The sequence below is a fragment of the Parasteatoda tepidariorum genome, chromosome 5, assembly GCF_982258835.1.
Source record: "Parasteatoda tepidariorum strain Cologne lab strain chromosome 5, Ptep-v5.0, whole genome shotgun sequence".
Lineage (NCBI taxonomy): Eukaryota > Metazoa > Arthropoda > Arachnida > Araneae > Theridiidae > Parasteatoda > Parasteatoda tepidariorum.
Window position 1 is genome coordinate 23835073 of NC_141759.1, and position 16879 is coordinate 23851951.

At 28.9% G+C, this 16879-nt stretch overlaps 1 protein-coding gene across 2 annotated transcripts in view; it reads left to right on the forward strand.

Annotated features, from left to right (window-relative positions):
- LOC107438758 (epidermal growth factor receptor) overlaps nucleotides 1–16879 on the forward strand; it is an 88672-nt gene that overhangs the window by 5002 nt on the left and 66791 nt on the right. Inside the window, exon 1 of one of the 2 annotated variants that reach the window (XM_087163530.1) lies at nucleotides 5086–5507. The exons of the other annotated variant lie outside the window; for it this stretch is intronic. The gene's annotated coding sequence lies outside the window, so the exon portion shown is untranslated. Of the gene's footprint in view, nucleotides 1–5085; nucleotides 5508–16879 lie in introns of those variants that run through there. 2 annotated transcript variants of the gene reach the window in all.

Consider the following 16879-nt stretch of genomic DNA (forward strand, 5'->3'; position numbering starts at 1 on the left):
TCTAATTGTCACATATCTGAAAAATACTGATAATCCTTCGACCAATTGACCCTTCCGGTTCAGATCGACCCCCGCTTATGTTAAATAGACCCCTGGGGGTCTATATAGACCACTTTGGCGACCTCTGCCATAGCCAATAGTTGCAGTGTTTCCCAAACTTATGAATTTTGTGTACGCTTTCTAAATTTTTCGTAACGCTGTGTACCCCTAATAAAAAAATGAATGTATTTTTTACTATAAAAAATGCACAAAAGTTAAAAATCACAACTGGCTGACACAACTAATTAGTAACTGTTAACTCAGCAAAAAATAGCCAATAGAAAAATACGTAATTGTAAATTTTCATGGTTAGTTTTGTTTTTAAAATTTTTTTTTTGAAATTTTTATATTTTGCAAGATATTTCGCATAAGAACACGTACCCCCGCTAAACTATTCCCGTACCCCTGGGGGTACGCGTACCACACTTTGGGAAACACTGAGCTAGGGATCAAAACTTTGATTGACGAGTAATTGCCTTTGGCGATAATGCAACAATAAATTTTATTACTTGACGGCGTTGACTAATAAAAAAGTTGTCAAAATTTCGATTGCAATATTCTACCCTAACTGACACGAAAGCGATTAATAAAAATGTAATATAATGTTTCAGCGTAATAATTAATTCTCTACCTTACACCGATTATATGAAATCGATTGCTACAATAAAGTAAAAAATGGATGGGGAAGCACACGAGAAAATAAGATTATTGGCACAAATAAAAAGGCAGTTGGAGTTTTTACCGCAAACAAGGAAACAGTAATGTTAATTAGGATAAGTTTGGAATGTCTATAAACAGGGAAATTATAGGGCGGCGGTATCAATTTTCAAGGCAACTCTTTCTCCGCATCGTTTAGCGTTTGTAAGCTTGGCGAGAAAAAGAGTTAAAAATGTTTGGTATGCCAGACTATTATTTAATTAGGTTGTTAAGTTTTGGCGACGTATTAAAAATGCTTAAAATTTTTAGTTGCTCTTGAGAAAATAATATTTGAAAATCGTGATAATGTATGGATTTTTTTTTCTTTTTTAATCTTTATTACTTGGGAAATTTGAAGATGTAATTACTAAAATGAAAAGAACTACTACAATATTTAATAATAATTAATAAACTAAATAAAAAAATATTTAATAAATTTCAAAATAAATATTTAATAAATTTCGAAATTTTATAAATTTAGTTTTTTAAGGAATTTTTTTCCGGATAAGTTGTTATTCCAAAGAAATGTTTAACTAAGGAAAAAAATACAGATTTAAAAGCCGCTTTTTAGTTACATAAAACTACAATTTACATTTTCACGAAAAAAATAGGGCAATTCAGCTCATTGTTCTCAAAAATAATAAAGAAAATGATTTCAATATTGTAAAAAGAAGTCGAAGTTTGCTTTTTATAAACTTTCATTTTAAAGTGCAATGTTTGAAACCCAGAAATTACGCAATTAACTATATTTAAATACTAAGTATATACCACTATCGTGATATGGCGTATAACGCCATATCACGATGCAATCTTACATTAATAGAAAATTGCTTAAAAATAGTTAAAAACTCATTCATTAGTTGCTAAATACGTACTCATTCGTACGTATCATTAGTTACTAACTACACAATTATAAACAATTTTATACAATGTTTAAAATGAACTTGTTAATTATGGAGGCTTGAATGCCTTCACCTTTTTCCTGTTTCAAAAATAGGCTAATTACTACAGGTGGATAAAGAAATTACATTGGAATAAAATTAGGAATGAAAAAGGACATTTTCAATCATTCTAAAGTTTTTTTTTACATCCATGCAGTATTAAAGATTACAATATATTAATATTTTATAAAAATTCCTGTAAGGGAAAGTGAGTTTCAACGATTAAAGTGGTAGTACATTTACCTTAATCTTTTGATGCCCTACTACTAACAATTAACTTGTTAATAATTATTAGAGTGACCTTCGATTTTGTGCTTAATCCTTTAATCATAAACTATTACAATGTTGTAAACATAAACAATAAAAAAAGTAATGGTAAATACAGGGTGTTCCATAAAGATCGCCCTTAATATATATTTTTAGGAGTTTTTATCAAAAATGAAGACAAAAAAGTATGCACATCAAGAGTCGCAAGTTCATATTTAAGTGAGGAAAGATGAAGAAATGAAGGCGAATGTAATGAACATGAACAGTCCTAATTGGAGGTTGAAATTTGAAGTTGTTTATTACATTGGCCTCTCTGTACTGCGATTTGTCAGATTTAGGCAGTGTTTTTTAGTTTTTTCCCGAGTTAAATATTTATTTGCTACCCCGAATACGCATACTTTTTTTGTTTTCTTTTATAATAAGGATTCTAAAAATACGTAACTGAGAGTGTTCTTTACAGAACACCCTGTATATTTCTAAACCAAGTAAATATTTCTTTTCGTCACTTATTTCTTTAGCTTTGAAAAGGCAATAAGGGATTTAAATATAAACATGATTATTATCAGTATATTATTGCAGATTGAACACTCCTGTTTCAGCAAAAAGTATGCAAATAATGAAACTCTTGTGTTACCATATTTAACTTATTGAAAAAAAGAAGCCGTCCTGTCGAAAGGGTGCTAGCCACAGGAGGATTGAAATTAAGATCATTGCACATTTGAGAGCTAATAAAAACACGTTTCACTTATTTATTTTGAAAGTCACTGTTGCGTGTTTTCATAGCAATATATATGTAACTTAGATTTGTATTAGAATATGTTGTTGCTGTTTCTAATGCTATATGCCAATATCAGCAAGCCTGATTGGTGAAAACAACTGAATATGCATTTCTTGTTTTTCAGTAGCGCTATCTATGGCCAAGAATACGACTTCAGCCACACACACGTCACAGCCCGTTTATAGGGAGCACTCATAAATACATTCAATCATTTATTCATCCACAGATCGTAATTTTGACATGAACCAGAAAACGATCAATCTCCAATCCAGTACTCCTAGAGGTATAATGTGTCGTGGGAACATTTGTAACCCGACGGATTTAACGTTCTTCAGTCATCATTTACTACACGAGCATCTTCGGCCGGTGGTGATCGAATTCGTGACTTCTTGGACATGGGCACAACGCCCTACCAACCAGGCTGTCTCGGCCCAGTTATTAGTATACTAGGGTTGATCAAAACAATATAGATACCTATATATTAACTCAATGCAAACAATTTTCTTTTAAGGTAGAGAATGTTTTGGAAGATTTCACGTGTCAAACTGTGGAATAATTTAAAAGATAATGCTTCAAGTTTTTAGAAATAATGCAATTTTTACTCATGCGGGTTCGAATCGAAGCGATGTCTGGCCCCGGAATATGAACTTCGCAACCCGGCTAGCACCCACTTCAGAGATAACGTAAAATATCCTCAATGGTACACGGATTTGAGTCCCCTTGCCGTCAGGCTAACCATGGGAGGTTTTTGTGGTTTTCCTCTCCATGTAACGCAAATGGGGATTAGTGCCAACAAAATGTCCTCCATTAAGGCGAATTTCTCCCAATACTTGATCCAGGAATTCTCTTGTGTTCTGGATTGGGTTCAAAATTACAAGGCTACGGAGTTGAACATAGACAGTCACAAACTCAAAATTGGGTTCACTGTTCAATGATGGTTATAAAAAGCGAGGAGAGAAAGTTAATAATTTCTTTCTGGTCTTAATACTAGCAATTTTGAAATTATTCTGTAGGATTTTAATATTTTTCTAAGAATACTTTTTAATTAAAAGGGTATAGAAAAGGGAGAAGTATACTTTTAACTTTCTACGTTCATTTTGGTCCATGCAAATTTTGCACAGATAAAAGGACACCATTTCTAAAAGCTTCAAGCATGATCTTTCCAATTTGGATATCAGTTTTGCCTTGTAAAATCTCCCAAACGATTTGCTGTTAAAAGAAAAATTGTACATGAATCGAACAAAGAGTTAGTATAGAAGTGTTTTCGTCATTTTGATCAACCCTTGTATTTAGACGATCTTATGCGTATATTTTTCCAATATAAATGCAGGTAGCAGGTCATTACAGTCCTTTAAATGTTTAAATATGTGTCGTTAATGTGGGATAAAGTTTGAAAAGTTTCTACTAGCAAAAGAATCCTGATAAACAAAATTCCCGTTTTCATCTTTTTCTGTAAAACGAGTATTCCAAAAAAAAGGATACGGAACAAAGATTAAGCATTAATAAGCTGAAATACATATAAACCTGATAAGTAATTTATGAATTTCGAATAATTCTGTTTCAACAGTGAAAGTAGGAAATTTATCTTTAAACCAAAGTTGTTTATAGTAGTTTAATTGTCAATATCTTGCAGTTTTCATGATTATATTAGATGCGTTTCAGTCTTTTACAAACTAATGGGGAAAAAATGGAAAGAAATTTTTACGAATTTCACATAGCTACTAGACATTTTATAATTTATAGCATTTGTAAACATTTTATATCCATTTTGACGATGTAAATTTATTACATTAATTTTCAAATCCAAACATATTCATTTGCAAATATTTTTGGGTATTTACGAATACGTTAAAGCATAAATTAATAAATAGTATAGTTGTATTGATTATAAGGCTAGATTTTAAACTTGTAGCAAGTTCGTTTTCGCTCATAATATTGTATAATTATTTCATTCTTATAAAATATTGCAAGCGTTATTATACGAAATCAAGTTATAAATAGTACTATTTTTCTATTAATGATAAAATGTAGAAGTATATTATGGGGAACTTAATAAAAATGACATGCCCTACATTGATTAATTACGAAAATCATTATTAGTCATTTATGCACTTAAAAGACATCATTATATGTTTAATATGACATTAAAATATTAGTAATTGAACAGCAATACGTTAAAGAAAGCGACAGTGCGTTCTCATTAGATTTGGAAGTTATTTTATATCATTACGTCCCATAATAGCCTATTTAAAATTCATCTCACAGTGAGACTTGTAGGTAAAAATGACTTAACAACTACAGCATCATTGGCGATAAGACTTGGCGAAGATATTTTTCTCATCTTCAAAATTCTCGGCAACCCTTACTCGAAGGTCCGTTGCCACCTGACAAGAGAATAAGCAGTGTAGTTACTTCCAAGTTTTCCCAGGATTCCGTACCTGTGTTTCGAAACTTCTCGGACTTGTTTTTGTGTGTACGCTTTTCTTTTTTGTAGACGTTTTTCGCGAAATGTTATTTAAAAATTTGCTATTTTTTGTACGGACTACCATTTTGGATATTCGCGATCGCTGAAATATTGTGCTTGCGTTCGGTTCCTTGTGTTCGTGAAGTTCCAAATCGTTTGGAGTTTGTTTTCACCACGTGACAATATCACTCGTCTGGGAAAATAAATAATTTGTGTTATCTCTTGGAGCCCAGGAATCACAGACAACCAGTGATTTGCGGCTGCGTGGAAGTATAGGGGAAAAGTTTTCTTGGCTTGGAGCGAGAATTAAAATGTTTTTTCGGTGAGTTGTTTCTTCTATTTAAATTATTGCAAATTATATGGATTTAAGAAATACAATTTGTGGAACTATATGACCAGCTTCAGGATACAGATTATGGCGCTCGCATAATAATGAAATAAACTCGTATAATTTGTTTAAATAGCATGAATTTTAATATTTCTTCTATTTGAATATTTTTTCTATTTTAAATTCTATTTATAATCGGAAGTAATGTTGAATATAATGGGGATATATGTTGTTTTTCTTAGGCAATCTGAAGAAAAATTTCTTAATTTCAAAAATGGTTTTATAGAACGTTTATCCTGCCACCTTACATGCTAACTTGAAGTAGTTTTTCCTCTGCCGTAAAAAATTATCGATATAAATTATTTTGCACTTTAAAAATTGAAATGTTTGTGCAATTAAACAGTACAGTTAATAATAATAATACAATAGTACAGTACAATATCGTACAGTTAATAATACAATAAAATTGGCTGACTTATGGTTCGAAATGTATCGTCTAGAAAATTTCTTATTAAAGAAATTGACGAATTTCCTCCCCCACCCCCTATCTTTGTCTAAGCTGTAATCTATATATTAGTGGAAAATATTGATTTATTTGTTGAAAATTTTGATGGTGAATTTTAATAGTTAAGAAATATTTTCTATCAATAGTTGATTAAAATAGTTTCTCTATCTCAACTTCATTAAACTAGTTTTTTATATATTTGAATCAATAAATCAATACAACACAAATATCAATTGATGGAAAGAATAATTTAGGATATTTTGTGTATCATGTTAAATTTTTACTGAAGTGTCTCTTTAACGGTTAAAGTAAAAATTATAGCGCTCGACACTGTTAACAATAATGACAAATAATTAATTAATGACATATGCAAATAAGAAAACGTAAAATTGAAACATAATTTGAACTTAATTTACAGTTGTAGTGTTGGAAATCTATTATATTAATATCACTTAGTCCCCCTCCCTATCTTCACAGCATCTATGGTAAGAAAACAACAATTAAATGTCGAATCTTGACTTTCGTTGAGATGAAAAAGATTAATTTATAATGTTTAATGTACATCTTCCTCTTTAAATGCACTACAGCTTACAACAGGCGAAGGTTGTTTAAGTAAGCTTCCTTCAAGGCTTTTTTTATTATCTGGTCATAGCTACATAATGTGTTAGATAAGATAGAAATATTTTAATTGAAACTTAGTTTAGTTATTATCTCTGCAACTAAAATACCTTCTGTTATAAGTATTTATATAAAAAGATGTGTTTACATGTACAAAGTAACTATTTCTCTATCAGAATTGTCAAATTCCTTAACTTTCTAAGGGCGATTTTCCTTAAAAGTTAAAGGGGTAGATGTAGCAGAATTATCCCTAGGAGTAAAAAAGGGCAGGATGCTTTCTCACAGAAAAGGGAACTTAAAGTTTTGAAAGGGCACTCACTTAACACCTTAAGAAAATTTCAAATCGTGTAATATTATGTTATAACTGAATTTCATCCTCAACAATTTTTAAATTACCCTCTTATAGAATTTTATGAATATACTATTTCAAAATGCAGTTCTCACACATTATCAAAACAAGAGCAAATGAATAATTTTTTAAAAATAATTAAGGGCATGCTAAAAGACTAACTCAGAGCATAAATTTTTTTTTAAAAATGTAAACTAATAAAATGTTTTGTTTTAACTAATATAATGTTTAATTGATAAACACCTAAATCATTTTTTTTCGATAAATTAAATTGAAAATTATAAAAAAATGAATGTTTAAAGGTGCATGTAAAAATGAATATACTCACTGACATATAATGTTTAATGAATATACCCCCTGAAAAAAAAAAGGGAAAAATAAAAAGAATAAATAAATCAGTTGAGAATAACCCTAACAAAGTAAGTATTCGTAATAGTAATCAAAATTTAACCTATAAGCAAAGGTAATTTTATCAGTGTGTTATTATTTAAACAGTGAGTTATTTATTTATTTTTTAAATGAAATATACCTTGGGCGAGTTGAACATACTCAATTAAAAAGGCAGTGCTTATAAGGGATGGCAGCTTATTTTTACAATAGGGGCAAAGAGGACACATTTATAGGATCAAAGGGCAGATAGTGTATGTATCATGAGGACACATTTATAGGATCAAAAGGCAGATAGTGTATGTATCATGACCACTAAGATTTGTTAAAAATTTAAAATTAAATAATATTGTTTTAAGATATTTGCCTTTTTTTTTATTATGGTGAAATGATTGTTTATTCTCTGTCATTCAAATATTTTTTATCTTGGGGGCTGATTAAAATATCAAGATGGTAACTATGCTCTTACTTTTTTTTTATCACTTTAAAGAGCAGTAATATTTTGCAAAACCTTTTAGCCTTATTAAAGATTATTTTTATAAATTGTATAGTATAACGGTTTAGACTAATATAATGCTATTTTATTTATAAAAATTTCTAGTAGTTTTGTGCTAATTGTCACATATAAATTGGGATGCTATTACATAAGTCAGGTCTAGTATCATATTAAAAAGTGATTGTTAATTTTAAAAAAATCACCCATATTTGAAGCATTCATAATAAATCATCTTCATATACCAAAAAGTTGAACTAATCTAGTTTGAAACTTTAATCTTTAATATGTTAATTTTTTAAAACGCCGTTCTAGATTAAATCGTATCGTATATTCGACAAAGGAAAATATCTGTTGCAAGAGTGCCAAGTTTTAAATACCATATATTAATCTAGGGAAGAAAAAAAAAAAACACTTCTCGTAAAATATATATTTTTAGTTTGAGATAGTTATTTGAATTGAATAATTTAAATATTTAATTTGTGTATAAACCATTTAATAGATCCGAAATAAAATCACTAAAATTGAACACTTAGCCTATGTGATTTTCAATTCAGCCAACAATTATTAACATAATTTTTAAGAGTTTTCTTTAATTTACAACTAGTTGCTCATTATTAACAATGTCGCCGTCCGTGATTTACAGTTTTACACCTATCTTCCAGTTTGCAAGTGTAGATCTCCAATTAAGAAGCATTTCTTTAACAAATTAAGTAAAAATTTTAGGTAATGTAAATAAATGGGATTAATTTAAATTGTAGAGAAGTCTACTATTTCAACACTTCTCTTTTAGCTAAATTTAAACCAGAGAAATTTAGCTTAAATTTGATAAAGGAATGTTAGCGATGGTAAAGTAAATTTTCTTATGTTTCTGTATTTTTCTTTTCCCCTAACAGGTTAGTTTTTTTTTTTTTTCTGTGTACCTTCATTTTTGACATGGCTTAATCCTATAAAGCGACCGCAAGACTAATTTTTTCTTTTTTTTCTTCTTTCACTCTAAGTAGACCCCCTTTGTACTGCGATTCCTGGTATCGCAGGTAATAAATCAACTTACGTAGGGTAGTTAAGAAAAGGAGGGAGGGGTAGTAACTAACCTGTTCTATTTCTGGTATTGATTGCAGCCATAGTTTGTATGGTTCCCATGTTCCCAAGCATCCTTAGTTTTTAAAACAAAATCTTTGTATTTTTTTGAAACTGAAAGTAGATTTATGATGCTGAAATTTTTTTTCAGTCTGTGGGAGGAGAAATATAAAATTGTGTGTTGATCAAATAATTTTCATATCATAATTTTCGATCAATAGTCAAGTTATCAATTTTTTTTCCTTTAGATTTCTTATTTGTTTTTATTGTAGTCTCTTAATTTTTCTCTCTATTCACCGAGAAACAAAAACTAATTTTTTATTATTCATATTTCTTTTTCCTTCGCTTCTGTACATTTTACAATGTATAGGAACTCACATATTTTAAAACTATTAACTGATAGAAACTCATCGAAATGCTTTAAAATATTTTATTTTAAAATAGCAATAGACTCATTTTCTTAATTTAGGGAATTAAGCAATATTTAATTTAGCAATATCGGACTTTAGTTTGTTAGTATTACGAGTGAAGTGAACTTAAAATAAATAAATACAAATTTAGAAAAAAAACTTAAGATTATTAAGTGACAATTAGTAAACATATTCATTAAAGTGTTTCAACTACGTTTTCCCCCACTAAATAAAAGAACCGCAATGGCCCAGAAGGCTCCATTTAAAAAGTAAGTATTAAGAAGTAATGCAATATATAGAAGGGGGATTATGTATGATGTTTGAGAAGTAAGCTAATTTAAAAAAAATAATTTTTTTTTTGCTAAAGTCACCCCGATCTAATGTAATATGTTGCAAAGCATCACAGTAATTGGAAAAGTCTCTTAAAGTTTTTTCGTCAGATTCTTTGAGGCTTATTACAATCAATGTATATGTTTTCAGGCTAATTAGAAAACGGGAAGAGTTACTAAGACTGAATTTGGTCAAGCTGCTTATTCGATATAACTTGAAGGATATTTACAATAAGTCTTTATTCTTCTGAGCTTATTGAAAATTGCCTGATATAAACCAGGTTATTTGAGTTGTAAATGATGCTTTCTTTAATTAGCCTAAAGATATGTGAGATGCAAGAAACCTATTAAGTATCAGGCTGATTTTTACTGCAAAATTTTTCCAATTAGCTTGGTGCATTGCCAACCGGCTGTTTGCTAAGAGTCTAATTATTAAATTAATTTATGACATGAATAAAATTTATGGCATGAATATGGTATGTCTATACATTAGTAGCTATATAATCTTTTATAATTTATTTAATATAACTTGATCAATTGTAAAAAAAATGAAAGGTTTTTATAAAAAATTGTTCGTTAAAAGCATTTTATTTCCAGATTTCATTTTTTGTCCTGCTTAATTTTAAAAATAATTTGATTTTTCTTTCTTGCAATTCAGGATTGTAAGCAAACAATTTGTGCCTCGTATTATATTTATGCAATACATAATCAACAAATATTTGATTGAAATTGTTTGGATAATATGTCTGTGGTGGGAAGTTTATTTCTTATTTAATTTAAATTTCCTTAGCCAACTGTTTAAGAATGTTTAAAAATTGGTTAGATTGACGTGAGTTAAGATTTCGTAATTAAAAAAGTAGTTTCCAACAGGTATTACTAGAATGTAATTTATCAATATACCAAAGACTCAATATTTTGTGTTTTGTCTAGTCAAGTAGTTGAACAGGGTTGGAAATATTCGAAAATATTTCAAGGTCTTAATTCTCGTTTTCATAGCTTTATATAAGGAACTATTAAAGATTTTTAGTAGTTTCTCAGAAATTTGGACGTATTTTGTTTTATGCATTCCTTTATCGTTTATTTTATTTTTGGTATTTTGAATATGAGTAGTATTTAAATAAAATATTTAACTAATATTTATGAGCGTTAAAAACTTTTATAAGTTTCTCTTTTAATGCATGTTGCACAAAATGTCCGAAAAATGTTAAGCTTGTTTAATTTGCACAGCTTATTATTTTTCGTTTAAATGTGAACTTATGCTTTTTTTTCTTTTTCGGCTGCATTGGTTTAATGTTAAAGAAAAATGAAAAGACTGCACCTGTTTCGTTATGATTTTTACAGATATTCAAAAGGCTGCAATCTTATGATTTTTTCCCCTTTATAAATTAGATTTTGACAAACTGTAATGGTTAGTCGGCTCAAAGAAATCGAAGTAGATATTCAATAATTTCAATCTTTTTATCCAAATTTATAGATTAGTTTGAAAAACGAGTATAAAATTCTTTCGTTATTTATGTAGGTTTTTTATTTTGGGTTGCAAAGCAGAGAACTACAGGTTGAGCGAGCACCGCGATCTAATGTAATATTTATTTTGGTAATAAAGAACGACTACTTGGAAGAATTGTTTTATTGTTAAATAGTTTTATATTTTAATAATTTTTTCTTTGCAGTGCTTAAAAAAACTAGGAACCCCAAAACTACCCGAGTGAAATTGAAAACAGGTGCAATATACATATAATGTATATATTTTTAAAAATAGCAGCTTCCAAAAATAAGTAAAACCGATTCTTTGCAAATGATATGTCTGGTAAAAATTCATCCGACATGCAGATTTTTTTTTGTGAAATCATAGATCTAAATGCAGCGTTTATGGAACCAATTTTTGTTTTTGTAATATGAACTTTCTTGTGCGAAAGTAATAAGAATTTATTGTTTTTCTTACTATTGTTGGAAAGTGTGGAATCAATAATATAATGCGTTTTTTTTTCCTTCCTAAAGTATTATTTTTTTTTATTAGCATTAAAATTTTTTCGCGTTCTCTGAAGCATAAGGATCATTAAACATCCATTGTTTCGTGATGTTGGCTTTGAAATCGAATGTTTTCTTTGTTTCGCTTACCTGGGTGGGCCTTGAAATGGCTATTTGTTGGGATATTTTTAATGTAAAATATTTGGTGTTGAGAATTATTTTGATTTCACCTTAACTACGCGAGACCTGTAGAAAGTTAAAATTATTAAAAAAAACAAAGATAATGTGAATTTAAAATAGTTTTTTCGTGTGAAAATTTTGCGTTTACTTTTTTTAATTATCTGACAAAGGAATAGATTAACAAAAGTTAAACTCACACACAAAGGTTAAAGGAGAATTGTTATTTCATTCTCCAATCGATTTTTTTTTTTTTTTGTAAGGGATTTATTAATAATATATATTACGATTACTTAATGCGATTTGTTTCTTAAGCTATCGAATGTATGGTATTGTTGAAATAAAATATAAACATAATTCTGGAAACATATACGCCTGTGAAAGAGTAAAATTTAATTAAAATTTATGTTCAGTTGATAAACGAGTTTTATAAATCGAACGTTTTTTCTTATTGTAAATTAGAAGAGTTACTATATGCTTATTTAATCAAAATTTAATCACAAAGGGGATATATTGCAAATCGTGATTACTTTCAATAAAGACATAATTTATTTTACATTTTTTTAAAGAAGTATAATAATATTTAATTAAAACTGCAAATGATATGTTGAATTTATTTTTATGCTAATTCTTAAAAATTTGACTCATAATTTACAGTAATCAGACTTAGTATAGAAAAAGTTTCTAACTTAAATACATTGGTCTAAAAGTAATTTTCCTATTACTTAAATGCATGACAATATAAGCGTATCATAGGTGAACAAAATTATTAAGACTTAAAATTAAAATGAGGCAAAACTTTATTAATTATTTATAGTATTTTCCTTTGAAGGGAGGGATTGTGAAAGTTTTTTCTGATTTGCTAAGTATGCGGTAATTCAAAAAGCTGAAGGACCTATGCATTAAATGCATGTTATTTTCATTTATAATTTTTTAAAAAGTACCTTAATTTATTATAACTGAGCAGGTATTTTTTAATGTAGAATAAGTTCACTTTCTCAAAAAGAATAAACGAATAGCTAATTCCCATTTTTTAAAACTTTCCTCTTGTTTTTATTTCTTATAAAATGTTATTGAACTTTGGAGCTAAATAAGGTGTATTTAATTATTTTACGATTTTTATAATTATTATTGCATTTTTAAGTTTAATCATTGCAGTGTTAGAAACATAATGACATATTGATTAACCTTTACCATTATTTTTAAATTCATTCCAGGGTTAACCCTTAAATTGCACGATATATAAAAAACGAACTTTATTGCAGTTTCAAAAATAACGACTCAGTTTCAATCCTAGAAATTCTTTTTGTATTTCTCCGTATTTTTAAATTGTGCATTTTAAAGCCGACGTATTATTTTATTGGTGGTTTTTCCAACAATTCTTAAGTGCCGTTATGAAGTGTTGCTAACACATTTACGTAGTCTCCCAAGATCGTTTGACATTTTGAGAAAAGTCCGTTGAAATTTCGAATTATTTTTTCTCTTCGAAATTCCTGTGCGTCACCCTTGATTCACACTTTGTTCTAGAAGTGATGAAATCGCTCATGAAGCTGTCGTTCACATTGTTTTAAGAGCTGGGACACATGAATTGTTATTAAATTCTCGTCTCGCTTTTGTGAATTTGAGGAGAAGAACGCGAACAATTTGTCGCATCAGTATTTATTTATTGGCTGATGCGCAATCAGAATTATTGAATGACGCATATGGGCTGATGCGGTTGTAACACATCTCAACTCTCTTGCAGCTTGCAGTTAATGATGTAATAAAGAGACATTAATACTTTAGTTTTTCTTTGTTTACTCCTTTGCTTTGGTATCAGAGCAGTAAACGTATCATGTTGTTTAAATGTATGCATTAAAAACTTCATAGTTTGATAGTGAAATAAAATGGACGACATTTAAAATAAATAAAGCAAATCATGGTAATTTTTATTAGAATTTTTCTTTAATAATGCACTTCGAATTCACGAAGACATTTGAATCGTAATTTTCAACCTCTTAGAAAAGGAACTATATATTAGAACAATTTTTGAAAGAGTTAAAATTTATAATCTTGTAAAAATTATAGTATTTTCCAGCTCATTACTCTTAAATAAGTACCGAAAAACAACAATTGAAGATAAATAAATGTAATGAATTTCATAAGAAATTTAAACAATTGTAGTTTCTTTCAATATATTAGGTAAAAGAGTTTTGTAAAGTTTTATTATTTAATAAAAAAAATTATTAGAATATTATTAAGTAAGTTTTAATGCATAATACAATTAAATTAACAAATTAAACATGTAACTACAAATCACATATCGAATTCCCAATAACAAATAGCAAACTACATAATTTTTTTTATAATCAAATACTGTTAAGAATAAATACTCAACCTAATTTTTAAATATACAGTGATTCCGTTAGACTTTGGACTCAGGACTTCTGAATTTCTCGGTTCTTTTTCACTTAAAACGGTCCCTACATTAATTAATATACATAAATCTCTACTCTAAAGACATACATAAAAAAAGCACATATTTACAATAAAAAGTACTATTAATTCAGGAATAATAATTATATTATGAATTGAAACCAAAATTTCTGTATCAATTCAACCCAATATCCTTCTGCTATTAATGCAAATAATAATAATTTTTTTTTTTTTAAATTTAATTTTCCTACTTTAAGTAAACTAATGCACTATTTCTTATTTTTTTTTTTTTTTTTTTTATTTTTTTTTTTTTTTAGTGATTAGAATCACGATTCGAGACCTTTTCTTCGCTTGCATTCTACAATTTCCGGCTTATTTTACGGATTATAATACATAAGCGGAATCATTAATACGGACATATCTAAAATAAACATTAAGGAAAAAGTCGTAATTTTTTAGAAAAAAAAGATGCGAAATTTTGTGAACTTTTTTTGTTTTGTTTTTAAATTTAATTTAATTTTTCTGTTAAATCGACTTGACGGGCTATTTTTTATTTTATTTTTTACTCTATTCTGTTTTTTAACAATCTAGAATCGCACGTCGTGACCTTTTCTTTGCATGCCTACTACGATTTTGGGGCTGTTTGACGGACTATAATGCATAAGCGAAATCTTTGATATGATAAATAGATTTTAAAATTCTATACTTATCTAAAATAAACGATAAGAAAATAGTTATAATTTTTAAAAAAATATTGATGTGAAATTTTTTGAGCTTTCTGGTTTATTAATTCTTAAAAAATTTTATTTAGTTTATCCCTATAATTTTTATTGTTACTGTATTAGTCTCTTTTAGTTTCGTCCGATTTCTTCAATTTTGCCCAGTTTCTTTCAATAACCTGGAAGAATAATTTTTTTTTCTACCGATATACTAAACCTTGCTTAAAATATATACGTATCATGAATCGCCTGGACCGAAATAAATATATAAGGATATGTTTTTAAGAATATTAGCACCCTTAATTCTCTAATCTTATCTGAAAATATTCTCAAATTATTAATCGCTACTTTATTTAATACTTATTTTTATTGATTATTATCCTTAAATTTATTATTTCAATACTCGATTCGAATTTTTTTTTTGTATTTAACTTTGATTTATAAATGTATTAAAAAGTTCCATTTACTCCAGTGAAATGGAGATTTAATTTTTTTGTCTCATTATGCGTTTTATGCTTTTTAAACAAATCTATAAAACATGAAGTTCTCTTAACTTATATTCCAAGAATCATCATGGGAGCTAAAATTGTTTCATTTCGACAAGTTATTTAAGTGCGTCAATGATGTGATAATTTTTATCATATTTGCTTATTTCGCAAGTCGTAGTAAAAATTTATTCTTGATAAAAGGAAACATACAAGTTCTTTTATTTGGCATGTTCTATTTGTTTTATTTCCCGCCAAAACCGCTAAAGCAATTTGTAAATATGTTTTTATTGCCCAGTCACGAGAAAATGTCATTTATTAAAGTGCTCTTGATATAATTTAAAATATTTCATTATTGCCGCGTAAATTGTAAGGTTATTTAATTTGAGATACATTGGAGTAAATAATGTTTTTATTTGTAGGCGAAATTAATAATCGGTTCGCATTCCTCCATTCTCTGTGATTGTGGCTTAATTTTTTAAAAATGAAAATAAACAATGTGATAATTTGCCACAAATATTCTTTAAAATATTTCAGGCAGACATTTACACATTATTTTTTCATCACACGTTATTACTCATTATCATTTACATTAAAATTTTCACATCCTTAACTACAATTATTAAAATGCATTAGATTCTGATGAAACATTTTATTTGATAATCGGCATTGAACTGCCATCCCAATTCTGAGTTTACAACTATCAATGTTCCACTCTGGAGCCTTGTAATTTTGAACCCAACGTAGAAGACAAGGGAACTCCTGGATCAGACAAGGGGAGAAATTAGCCTTCGTGAAGGACTTTTTGAAGAAGCTAACTCGCACTACATGGGAAAAAATCCTGCCAAGGTTTGTTTAACAACAAGATAATTCTTTTAATGTCTACCACTGGGGATATTTTACATCAGCACTGTGATCAATGCGAGCCGGGGAGCGAATTTCGCATCAACCAATCACTGCTGGGATCATTGGAAGGCGAACGCTCTATCGCCTGGTTGCTCCATCCTGACTCCAAGCAAACATTTATTTTATTTTATAACCGTCGTAGAACAGCCGACTTTTTTTGTTTTTGTTTACGACTATTAATGTTCAACTCCGTAATCATGTAAATTTGAACCCAATCCAGAAGACAAGGGAACTCCTGGATAAAGTATTGGGAGAAATTTGTGTTCGTGGAACACTTTTTGATTTTGCGTTTCAGGGAGAGGAGAAACTCTAAAACCTCCCACGGTTAGCCTTACAGCAAGAGGAACTCTTAGCACATGATCAATTTGCCACTGAGGATATTTTGCGTCAGCACTGCGTTTGGTGCAAGCCGGATGCGGAGTTCGTATCGAACAGCCATCGCTGGGATTCGAACCCAATTCACCTAATTGGAAGGCGAACGCTCTATCCCTTGAGCCATCGTGGCCCCTATCTCATGAGTCGCGG